Source organism: Prunus avium, chromosome 2 (genome assembly GCF_965620075.1).
Source record: "Prunus avium chromosome 2, drPruAviu1.hap1.1, whole genome shotgun sequence".
Taxonomy (NCBI): domain Eukaryota; kingdom Viridiplantae; phylum Streptophyta; class Magnoliopsida; order Rosales; family Rosaceae; genus Prunus; species Prunus avium.
Window position 1 is genome coordinate 16,056,093 of NC_142285.1, and position 12,955 is coordinate 16,069,047.

At 40.8% G+C, this 12,955-nt stretch overlaps 1 non-coding gene across 1 annotated transcript; it reads left to right on the top strand.

Annotated features, from left to right (window-relative positions):
• The first annotated feature begins 486 nt into the window (after positions 1-486).
• Positions 487-593, top strand: LOC148296560 (small nucleolar RNA R71). Its single transcript, XR_015834270.1, has one exon. It is a non-coding gene; the product is annotated as a small nucleolar RNA R71 (small nucleolar RNA).
• Positions 594-12,955: the final 12,362 nt, after the last annotated feature.

Consider the following 12,955-nt stretch of genomic DNA (forward strand, 5'->3'; position numbering starts at 1 on the left):
GAAGGGGGATTGGCTTGATTCTGAGTATTCCTCCATGAAAAGTTTGGATGATTCCTCCAACCTGGATTATAACTTTGAGAGTATGGATCATTTCTTGGACCTTGGTTGTAGGAATTTACCAACTTAGCTTGCTCTTGCACAAATTCTGGATATCCAGCCCCAAGTGGACAAGCTATGGTAGCATGGTCAGGAGTTTCGCAAATACTACACACTTCTTTCGGAGGGCTTCTTGAGTTTAATGCAAGAAGAGCATCTAGCTTTTGTTCCAGTTTTGAAATCTGCACACTAGAAGCATCATTAGAACCACTAATAACACGTTTACCTCTTGTATCCGTATGTTGGGTCTCCATTGCTATCTCCTCAAAGAGTTCGTATGTTTCTTCTGGAGTTTTGGTTTTAAAAGAACCACCTGCAAAATTGGTGACTATATTATGACTAGAAGGGGTTAGTCCTTTATAAAACATACGCATTTGAAGCTTCAATGGAATCCCATGATGAGGACATTGGTTGAGCAGCCCATTGAATCTCTCCCATGCTTCACAAAACGATTCATCATCTTGCTGTGCAAATAACAAGATCTTATCCCTAAGCATGTCGGTCTTTTGCGTGGAGAAGTATTTCTCCAAGAACTTCTTTTGAATGGCAGCCCATGTAGTGAGTGAACCAGGCTTTAAAGAATTCAACCAATATTTCGCCTTATCCTTCAAAGTGTATGGAAACACTCTCATTCGAAGTTGATCTTCTGTCACACCTGTCAAGGGAAAAGAACTCACAACATTAAAAATATCCTTTATATGAGTTAATGGATCTTCATTAGGTAAACCATAAAAGGAAGGCAGCATATTAAGATGAGAAGATTTAAGCTCATAATTTCGAGCTACAGTGGGCAGCAAAATGCTTGAAGGAGATGCTGGAATTGTTGGGATATCAAGTTCTCCCATGAACTCATTGGCAGCCATCTCTTCTTCTTCTTCTTGGTCTGAACTTGCTTCCGAATTTGAAGGTGAAGAACCAGGAAGTTCAGTGTGGAGAGCAATACTTGTAAACGTGGCAAGAGCTTGCTCTTTTGCAGTTGACAACTCTCTTTCTAGACGATTATGAACTTCAGAGATCACCCGGTTGGGTTGCAACGATGGTCCTGCGTTCAAAGATCTGGAGCGTTGGAACGAAGACCTCACTTGTTCAAGGAACGGTCTTTTAGACATAAACTACCTGAAACAGAAAATTAGATTAATTAGAAACACTAAAAAAATAGGGTAACCTTGGGCACATAACCAGGGAAGAACTTTCGTTCAGTCCCCGGCAACGGCGCCAAAATTTGTTGTTAATTATTATGTTAACTCGCAATTGTACGGGGCAATTAGTAATATAGCAAGACAAGTACGAGGTCGTACCCACGAAGACTGTGAAGTTCAAATTAGTTATGTACGTAGATTACCGAATTCAAGAAGTTAGGAAGTTAAGTCTAAAACAGAAATTAAAGTGAGAGTGATTGTGATTGTGAAAGGAAGTGAGCAAACTGAAATTGCAAATGAAAGCAAATAAACAAGTGTAACAAAGAGTGGTTTTAAGAGTTGGAAAACAGATTTGGAGACTAGGGCATTCGAATCACCATAACAATTCAATTCTGGGTTATATGGAGTCAAGTAACAAGTCTAATTCAGATTCAAAGATTGATTCTAGCTAAAGTATGATTAGGCCATGGTGTTTGGTCCTAACCTTGTGTTCCTAATTCCCTAATTTGATCATTTGTTGTCTAACCTAAAATTAAGCATTAGGAACCCATTAAGCATAGAAGAACAATTTAAACAACCAAGCATGTATCTAATCCCTGTTGTCGAATGTCCATACATACTCTTCCTATTCATAGTTCAATTCGAATTAAAGCATGGTGTCTACTCTTAATTCAAACCAAGATAGTTAACAAACAAGTTCTAATGGTGATCAATCATTCAAACAAGCATGTTAACTTATAAGCATAATGAATAAGAACATGAATCATGAATCAAACTTGAAACTCCAAACTTATAAACCCAGAATATTCATGTTAGGTTACATCGAAGCCCTAGTTATGGATTTAGCTACTCATAATGGAAAAGAAACTAAAATAGAAATGGGAAAACATAATGAATGCCATAAGAGTAGAAAAAACCCTTTTCTGAAGTTCTTGTAGTGTCCAATGCTTCTCCAAGAGCTTCTCCACGTCTAGAAGGATGTATGAAGGATATGGAGGGGATTTGAGATGAGCTTGAGTGAGTGGTGATGGCTGAGAAAGAGGAAATTCGTAGGGAAATGGAAGGGAGGTTTTCTGGAGCTGTTTTGGTGATTTTGGGGCAGTTTAGAGTATTGGGTTGATTGCTTGAGTGTTTGGGGTTGTGGGAATGTATGAGGATGATTTCTGGATGATGGAAGTGTGGAGGATGGCTGAAGTAAATTTTGTAGCTTGAAGACTCCTCTATTTATAGGGCTAAGAGGGAGGAACATCATGATGAAATCCAACACCACCATTCCTCATTTAATACAACCCATAACTCCCACTTCATCTTGTCTATGTTAGTGTGGTTGGAATCAATCCCATCCCATACTTCTTTTGTTGCACCTCAAGCTTTCTTCACATGGGATCAAAGGTGATCAATTGTGGCTGCCTTTTGCTGCCAACCCATGTGGTCTTCTTTTGGTTGTTGAACAAAAACGAGTCTTCTGAACCAGACTTGGTGTAGGAAGGCCAGAGGTTTCAAAACTTATCCAATGGGGCTCAAATTTGGATATGTTGTACTAGACACCCATTGGAACAAGTTTCATGAAGATCTTCACCTCATCCAAGCCCCATAGCATGCTGATCCAAGGCCAAGAAGCTGACCTACGAAATTGGGCTGGAAAGGAGTTGTAGCCAAAATGTGTTTGTCTTTAAGCCCTTCTTCCATTCACCCAAATCAAGCCTTAACATGCATGGATTGCATCATTTCCTATCCAAAGTCATCATTGTTACCTAAATGTCAATTAACTGAAAGATAAACACAAAAAGGATTAAAAGCACAAGTTTAACTCAAACACATAACCAAATCATAAGCTAGAAGGGTACAAAATGATATACAATTATGAACCGATCAGTATTCCATAATTCTAGAGATTGGATTTCACTCAAAACTCAGCAAATGACTCCTCCCACCATATTATGATGTTGCCCAAGTTTTGGGCTCGATTCGAAATCAATACGTGTTTCAAATTGGACAATTCAAGTTCAACGACAGTTCGTTCCTAATTGGTTTGGTTGGTGTATTCCATACTTCTAGCGATTGGATTTCACTAAAAACTCACCAAATGACTCCTCCCACCATATTATGAAGTTGCCCATGTTTTGGGATCGATCAGAAATCAATAGGTGTTCCAAATTGGACAATTAAAGTTCATCGGCAGTTCGTTCCTAATTGGAGTGGTTGGTGTTTTCCATACTTCTAGCGATTGGATTTCACTCAAAACTCACCAAATGACTCCTCCCACCATAATATGATGTTGCCCAAGTTTTGGGCTCGATCCGAAATCAATAGGTGTTCCAAATTGGACAATTCAAGTTCAACGGCAGTTCGTTCCTAATTGGAGTGATTGGTGTATTCCATACTTCTAGAAATTGGATTTCACTCAAAACTCACCAAATGACTCCTCCCACCATATTATGATGTTGCCCAAGGTTTGGGCTCGATCCGAAATCAATAGGTGTTCCAAATTGGACAATTCAAGTTCAACGGCAGTTCGTTCCTAATTGGAGTGGTTGGTGTATTCCATAATTCTAGAGATTGGATTTCACTCAAAACTCAGCAAATGACTCCTCCCACCATATTATGATGTTGCCCAACTTTTGGGCTCGATCCGAAATCAATAGGTGTTCCAAATTGGAAAATTCAAGTTCAACGGCAGTTCGTTCCTAATTGGAGTGGTTGGTGTATTCCATACTTCTAGCGATTGGATTTCACTCAAAACTCACCAAATGACTCCTCCCACCATAATATGATGTTGCCCAAGTTTTGGGCTCGATCCGAAATCAATAGGTGTGAGAAATTGGACAATTCAAGTTCAACGGCAGTTCGTTCCTAATTGGAGTGGTTGGTGTATTCCATACTTCTAGCGATTGGAGTTCACTCAAAACTCACCAAATGACTCCTCCCACCATATTATGATGTTGACCAAGTTTGGAGCTCGATCCGAAATCAATAGGTGTGAGAAATTGGAAAATTCAAGTTCAACGGCAGTTCGTTCCTAATTGGAGTGGTTGGTGTATTCCATACCTCTAGCGATTGGATTTCACTCAAAACTCACCAAATGACTCCTCCCACCATATTATGATGTTGCCCAAGGTTTGGGATCGATCCGAAATCAATAGGTGTTCCAAATTGGACAATTCAAGTGCAACGGCAGTTCGTTCCTAATTGGAGTGGTTGGTGTATTCCATAATTCTAGAGATTGGATTTCACTCAAAACTCAGCAAATGACACCTCCCACCATATTATGATGTTGCCCAACTTTTGGGCTCGATCCGAAATCAATAGGTGTTCCAAATTGGACAATTCAAGTTCAACGGCAGTTCGTTCCTAATTGGAGTGGTTGGTGTATTCCATACCTCTAGCGATTGGATTTCACTCAAAACTCACCAAATGACTCCTCCCACCATAATATGATGTTGCCCAAGTTTTGGGCTCGATCCGAAATCAATAGGTGTGAGAAATTGGACAATTCAAGTTCAACGGCAGTTCGTTCCTAATTGGAGTGGTTGGTGTATTCCATACTTCTAGCGATTGGAGTTCACTCAAAACTCACCAAATGACTCCTCCCACCATATTATGTTGTTGACCAAGTTTGGAGCTCGATCCGAAATCAATAGGTGTGAGAAATTGGAAAATTCAAGTTCAACGGCAGTTCGTTCCTAATTGGAGTGGTTGGTGTATTCCATAATTCTAGAGATTGGATTTCACTCAAAACTCAGCAAATGACTCCTCCCACCATATTATGATGTTGCCCAAGTTTTGGGCTCGATTCGAAATCAATACGTGTTTCAAATTGGACAATTCAAGTTCAACGACAGTTCGTTCCTAATTGGTTTGGTTGGTGTATTCCATACTTCTAGCGATTGGATTTCACTAAAAACTCACCAAATGACTCCTCCCACCATATTATGAAGTTGCCCATGTTTTGGGATCGATCAGAAATCAATAGGTGTTCCAAATTGGACAATTAAAGTTCATCGGCAGTTCGTTCCTAATTGGAGTGGTTGGTGTTTTCCATACTTCTAGCGATTGGATTTCACTCAAAACTCACCAAATGACTCCTCCCACCATAATATGATGTTGCCCAAGTTTTGGGCTCGATCCGAAATCAATAGGTGTTCCAAATTGGACAATTCAAGTTCAACGGCAGTTCGTTCCTAATTGGAGTGATTGGTGTATTCCATACTTCTAGAAATTGGATTTCACTCAAAACTCACCAAATGACTCCTCCCACCATATTATGATGTTGCCCAAGGTTTGGGCTCGATCCGAAATCAATAGGTGTTCCAAATTGGAAAATTCAAGGTCAACGGCAGTTCGTTCCTAATTGGAGTGGTTGGTGTATTCCATACTTCTAGCGATTGGATTTCACTCAAAACTCACCAAATGACTCCTCCCACCATATTATGATGTTGACCAAGTTTGGAGCTCGATCCGAAATCAATAGGTGTGAGAAATTGGAAAATTCAAGTTCAACGGCTGTTCGTTCCTAATTGGAGTGGTTGGTGTATTCCATACTTCTAGCGATTGGAGTTCACTCAAAACTCACCAAATGACCCCTCCCACCATATTATGTTGTTGACCAAGTTTGGAGCTCGATCCGAAATCAATAGGTGTGAGAAATTGGAAAATTCAAGTTCAACGGCAGTTCGTTCCTAATTGGAGTGGTTGGTGTATTCCATAATTCTAGAGATTGGATTTCACTCAAAACTCAGCAAATGACTCCTCCCACCATATTATGATGTTGCCCAAGTTTTGGGCTCGATTCGAAATCAATACGTGTTTCAAATTGGACAATTCAAGTTCAACGACAGTTCGTTCCTAATTGGTTTGGTTGATGTATTCCATACTTCTAGCGATTGGATTTCACTAAAAACTCACCAAATGACTCCTCCCGCCATATTATGAAGTTGCCCATGTTTTGGGATCGATCAGAAATCAATAGGTGTTCCAAATTGGACAATTCAAGTTCATCGGCAGTTCGTTCCTAATTGGAGTGGTTGGTGTTTTCCATACTTCTAGGGATTGGATTTCACACAAAACTCAGCAAATGACTCCTCCCACCATGTTATGATGTTGCCGAAGTTTTGGGCTAGATCCGAATTCAATAGGTGTGAGCAATTGGTCAATTCAATTTCAACGACAGTTCTTTCCTAATTGGAGTGGTTGGTGTATTCCATATTTCTAGCGATTGGATTTCACTCAAAACTCACCAAATGACTCCTCCCACCATAATATGATGTTGCCCAAGTTTTGGGCTCGATCCGAAATCAATAGGTGTTCCAAATTGGACAATTCAAGTTCAACCGCAGTTCGTTCCTAATTGGAGTGGTTGGTGTTTTCCATACGTCTAGGGATTGGATTTCCCTCAAAACTCAGCAAATGACTCCTCCCACCATATTATGATGTTGCCCAAGTTTTGGGATCGATCCGAATTCAATAGGTGTGAGAAATTGGTCAATTCAATTTCAACGACAGTTCTTTCCTAATTGGAGTGGTTGGTGTATTCCATACTTCTAGCGATTGAATTTCACTTAAAACTCACCAAATGGCTCCTCCCACCATATTATGATGTTGCCCAAGTTTTGGGCTCGATCCGGAATCAATAGGTGTGAGAAATTGGTCAATTCAATTTCAACGACAGTTCGTTCCTAATTGGAGTGGTTGGCGTATTCCATACTTCTAGCGATTGGATTTCACTCAAAACTCACCAAATGACTCCTCCCACCATATTATGATGTTGCCCAACTTTTGGGCTCGATCCGAAGTCAATAGGTGTGAGAAATTGGACAATTCAAGTTCAACGGCAGTTCGTTCCTAATTGGAGTGGTTGGTGTATTCCATACTTCTAGCGATTGGATTTCACTCAAAACTCACCAAATGAATCCTCCAACCATATTATGATGTTGCCCAAGTTTGGGGCTCGATCCGAAATCAATAGGTGTGAAAAATTGGACAATTCAAGTTCAACGGCAGTTCGTTCCTAATTGGAGTGGTTGGTGTATTCCATACTTCTAGTGATTGGATTTCACTCAAAACTCACCAAATGACTCCCCCCACCATATTATGATGCTGCCCAAGTTTTGGGCTCGATTCGAAATCAATAGGTCTTCCAAATTGGACAATTCAAGTTCAACGGCAGTTCGTTCCTAATTGGACTGGTTGGTGTATTCCATACTTCTAGCGATTGGATTTCACTCAAAACTCACCAAATGACTCCCCCCACCATATTATGATGTTGCCCAAGTTTTTGGCTCGATCCGAAATCAATATGTCTTCCAAATTGGACAATTCAAGTTCAACGGCAGTTCGTTCCTAATTGGAGTGGTCGGTGTATTCCATACTTCTAGCGATTGGATTTCACTCAAAACTCACCAAATGACTCCTCCCACCATATTTTGATGTTGCCCAAGTTTGGGGCTCGATCCGAAATCGATAGGTGTGAGAAATTGGACAATTCAAGTTCAATGGCAGTTCGTTCCTAATTGGAGTGGTTGGTGTATTCCATACTTCTAGCGATTGGATTTCACTCAAAACTCACCAAATGACTCCTCCCACCATATAGCCCAAGTTTGGTGCTCGATCAGAAATCAATAGGTGTTCCAAATTGGACAATTCAAGTTCAACGGCAGTTCGTTCCTAATTGGAGTGGTTGGTGTATTGCATACTTCTAGCGATTGGATTTCACTCAAAACTCACCAAATGACTCCTCCCACCATATTATGATGTTGCCCAAGTTTTGGGCTCGATCCGAAATCAATAGGTGTTCGAAATTGGACAATTCAAGTTCAACCGCAGTTCGTTCCTAATTGGAGTGGTTGGTGTATTCCATACTTCTAGCGATTGGATTTCACTCAAAACTCACCAAATGACTCCTCCCACCATAATATGATGTTGCCCAAGTCTTGGGCTCGATCCGAAATCAATAGGTGTTCCAAATTGGACAATTCAAGTTCAACGGCAGTTCGTTCCTAATTGGAGTGGTTGGTGTATTCCATACCTCTAGCGATTGGATTTCACTCAAAACTCACCAAATGACTCCTCCCACCATATTATGATGTTGCCCAAGTTTTGGGTTCGATTCGAAATCAATACGTGTTTCAAATTGGACAATTCAAGTTCAACGGCAGTTCGTTCCTAATTGGTTTGGTTGGTGTATTCCATACTTCTAGCGATTGGATTTAACTCAAAACTCACCAAATGACTTCTCCCACCATATTATGATGTTGCCCAAGTTTTGGGATCGGTCCGAAATCAATAGGTGTGAGAAATTGGACAATTCAAGTTCAACGGCAGTTCGTTCCTAATTGGAGTGGTTGGTGTATTCCATACTTCTAGCGATTGCATTTCACTCAAAACTCACCAAATGACACCTCCCACCATATTATGATGTTGCCCAAGTTTTGGGCTCGATCCGAATTCAATAGGTGTGAGAAATTGGTGAATTCAATTTCAACGACAGTTCTTTCCTAATTGGAGTGGTTGGTGTATTCACACTTCTAGCGATTGGATTTCACTCAAAACAGACAAACTGACTCCTCCCACCATATTATGATGTTGCCCAAGTTTTCGGCTCGATCCGAAATCAATAGGTGTGAGAAATTGGTCCATTCAATTGCAACGACAGTTCGTTCCTAATTGGCGTGGTTGGTGTATTCCATACTTCTAGCGATTGGATTTGACTCAAAAATCACCAAATGACTCCTCCCACCATATTATGATGTTGCCCAAGTTTTGGGCTCGATCCGAATTCAATTTGTGTGAGAAATTGGTCAATCCAATTTCAACGACAGTTCTTTCCTAATTGGAGTGGTTGGTGTATTCCATACTTCTAGCGATTGGATTTCACTCGAAACTCACCAAATGACTCCTCCCACCATATAATGTTGTTGCCCAAGTTTTGGCCTCGATTCGAAATCAATAGGTGTTCCAAATTGAACAATTCAAGTTCAACGGCAGTTCATTCCTAATTGGAGTGGTTGGTGTATTCCATACTTCTAGCGATAGGATTTCACACAAAACTCACCAAATGACTCCTCCCACCATAATATGCTGTTGCCCAAGTGTTGGGCTCGATCCGAAATCAATGGGTGTTCGAAATTGGACAATTCAAGTTCAAAGGCAGTTCGTTCCTAATTGGAGTGGTTGGTGTATTACATACTTCTAGCGATTGGATTTCCCTTAAAACTCACCAAATGACTCCTCCCACCATATTATGATGTTGCCCAAGTTTTCGGTTCGATCCGAAATCAATAGGTGTGAGAAATTGGTCAATTCAATTTCAACGGCATTTCATTCCTAATTGGAGTGGTTGGTGTATTCCATACTTCTAGCGATTGGATTTCACTCAAAACTCACCAAATGACTCCTCCCACCGTATTATGTTGTTGCCCAAGTTTTGGGCTAGATCCGAAATCAATAGGTGTTCCAAATTGGAAAATTCAAGTTCAACGGCAGTTCGTTCCTAATTGGAGTGGTTGGTGTATTCCATACTTCTAGGGATTGGATTTCCCTCAAAACTCAGCAAATGACTCCTCCCACCATATTATGATGTTGCCCAAGTTTTGGGATCGATCCGAATTCAATAGGTGTGAGAAATTGGTCAATTCAATTTCAACGACAGTTCTTTCCTAATTGGAGTGGTTGGTGTATTCCATAATTCTAGAGATTGGATTTCACTCAAAACTCACCAAATGATTCCTCCCACCATATTATGATGTTGCCCAAGTTTTGGGCTCGATCCGAAATCAATAGGGGTTTCAAATTTGACAATTGAAGTTCAACGGCAGTTCGTTCCTAATTGGGGTGGTTGGTGTATTCCATACTTCTAGCTATTGGATTTCACTCAAAACTCACCAAATGAATCCTCCCACCATATTATGATGCTGCCCAAGTTTTGGGCTCGATCCGAAGTCAATAGGGGTTCCAAATTTGACAATTCAAGTTCAACGGCAGTTCGTTCCTAATTGGAGTGGTTGGTGTATTCCATACTTCTAGCGATTGGATTTCACTCAAAACTAACCAAATGACTCCTCCCACCATATTATGATGTTGCCCAAGTTTTGGGCTCGATCCGAAATCAATAGGGGTTTCAAATTTGACAATTGAAGTTCAACGGCAGTTCGTTCCTAATTGGGGTGGTTGGTGTATTCCATACTTCAAGCTATTGGATTTCACTCAAAACTCACCAAATGAATCCTCCCACCATATTATGATGCTGCCCAAGTTTTGGGCTCGATCCGAAGTCAATAGGGGTTCCAAATTTGACAATTCAAGTTCAACGGCAGTTCGTTCCTAATTGGAGTGGTTGGTGTATTCCATACTTCTAGCTATTGGATTTCACTCAAAACTCACCAAATGAATCCTCCCACCATATTATGATGTTGCCCAAGTTTGGGGCTTGATCCGAAATCAATAGGTGTGAGAAATTGGACAATTCAAGTTCAACGGCAGTTCGTTCCTAATTGGTTTGGTTGGTGTATTCCATACTTCTAGCGATTGGATTTCTCTCAAAACTCACCAAATGACTCCTTCCACCATATTATGATGTTGCCCAAGTTTTGGGTTCGATCCGAAACCAATAGGTGTGAGAAATTGGTCAATTCTATTTCAACGGCATTTCATTCCTAATTGGAGTGGTTGGTGTTTTCCATACTTCTAGCGATTGGATTTCACTCAAAACTCACCAAATGACTCCTCCCACCATATTATGATGTTGCCCAAGTTTTGGGCTCGATCCGAAATCAATAGGTGTTCCAAATTGGACAATTCAAGTTCAACGGCAGTTCGTTCCTAATTGGAGTTGTTGGTGTTTTCCATACTTCTAGCGATTGGATTTCACTTAAAATTCACCAAATGACTCCTCCCACCGTATTATGATGTTGCCCAAGTTTTGGGCTCGATCCGAAATCAATAGGTGTTCCAAATTGGACAATTCAAGTTCAACGGCAGTTCATTCCTAATTGGAGTGGTTGGTGTACTCCATACTTCTAGCGATTGGATTTCACTCAAAACTAACCAAATGACTCCTCCCACAATATTATGATGTTGCCCAAGTTTTGGGCTCGATCCGAAATCAATAGTTGTGAGAAATTGGACAGTTCAAGTTCAACGGCAGTTCGTTCCTAATTGGAGTGGTTGGTGTATTACATACTTCTAGCGATTGGATTTGACTCAAAACTCGCCAAATGACTCCTCCCACCATAATATGATGTTGCCCAAGTTTTGGGCTCGATCCGAAATCAATACGTGTGAGAAATTGGACAATTCAAGTTCAACGGCAACCACTCCAATTAGGGACACCTATTGACTCAAATTGTCCAATTTGGAACACCTATTGATATCGGATCGAGCCCAAAACTTGGGCAACATCATAATATGGTGGGAGGAGTCATTTGGTGAGTTTTGAGTGAAATCCATTTGCTAGAAGTATGGAATACACCAACCACTCGAATTAGGGACGAACTGCCAAAGCACTTGAATTGTCCAATTTCTCACACCTATTGATTTCGGATCGAGCCCCAAACTTGGGCAACATCATAATATGGTGGGAGGAGTCATTTGGTGAGTTTTCAGGGAAATCCAATCGCTAGAAGTATGGAATACACCAACCACTCCAATTAGGAACGAACTGCCAATGCACTTGAATTGTCCAATTTCTCACACCTATTGATTTCGGATCGAGCCCAAAACTTGGGCAACATCATAATATGGTGGGAGGAGTCATTTGGTTAGTTTTGAGTGAAATCCAAACGCCAGAAGTATGGAATACACCAACCACTCCAATTAGGAACGAACTGCCGTTCAACTTGAATTGTCCAATTTCGAACACCTATTGATTTCGGATCGAGCCCAAAACTTGGGTAACATCATATTATGGTGGGAGGAGTCATTTGGCGAGTTTTGAGTGAAATCCAATCGCTAGAAGTATGTAATACACCAACCACTCCAATTAGGAACGAACTGCCGTTGAACTTGAATTGTCCAATTTCGAACACCAATGGATTACGGATCGAGCCCAAATATTGGGCAACGCCATAATATGGTGGGAGGAGTCATTTGGTGAGTTTTGAGTGAAATCCATTCGGTAGAAGTATGGAAGACACCAACCACTCCAATTAGGAACGAACTGCCGCTGAACTTGAAGTGTCCAATTTCTCACACCTATTGATTTCGGATCGAGCCCCAAACTTGGGCAACATCATAATATGGAGGGAGGAGTAATTTGGTGAGTTTTGAGTGAAATCCAATCGCTAGAAGTACGGAATACACCAACCACTCCAATTAGGAACGAACTGCCGTTGAACTTGAATTGTCCAATTTCTCACACCTATTGATTTCGGATCGAGCCCAAAACTTGGGCAACATCATAATATGGTGGGAGGAGTCGTTTGGTTAGTTTTGAGTGAAATCCAATCGCTAGAAGTATGGAATACACCAACCACTCCAATTAGGAACGAACTGCCGTTGAACTTGAATTGTCCAATTTCTCACACCTATTGATTTCAGATCGAGCCCAAAACTTGGGCAACATCATAATATGGTGGGAGGAGTCATTTGGTGAGTTTTGAGTGAAATCCAATCGCTAGAAGTATGGAATACACGAACCACTCCAATTAGGAACGAACTGCCGTTGAACTTGAATTGTCCAATTTCTCACACCTATTGATTTCGGAACGAGCCCCAAACTTGGACAA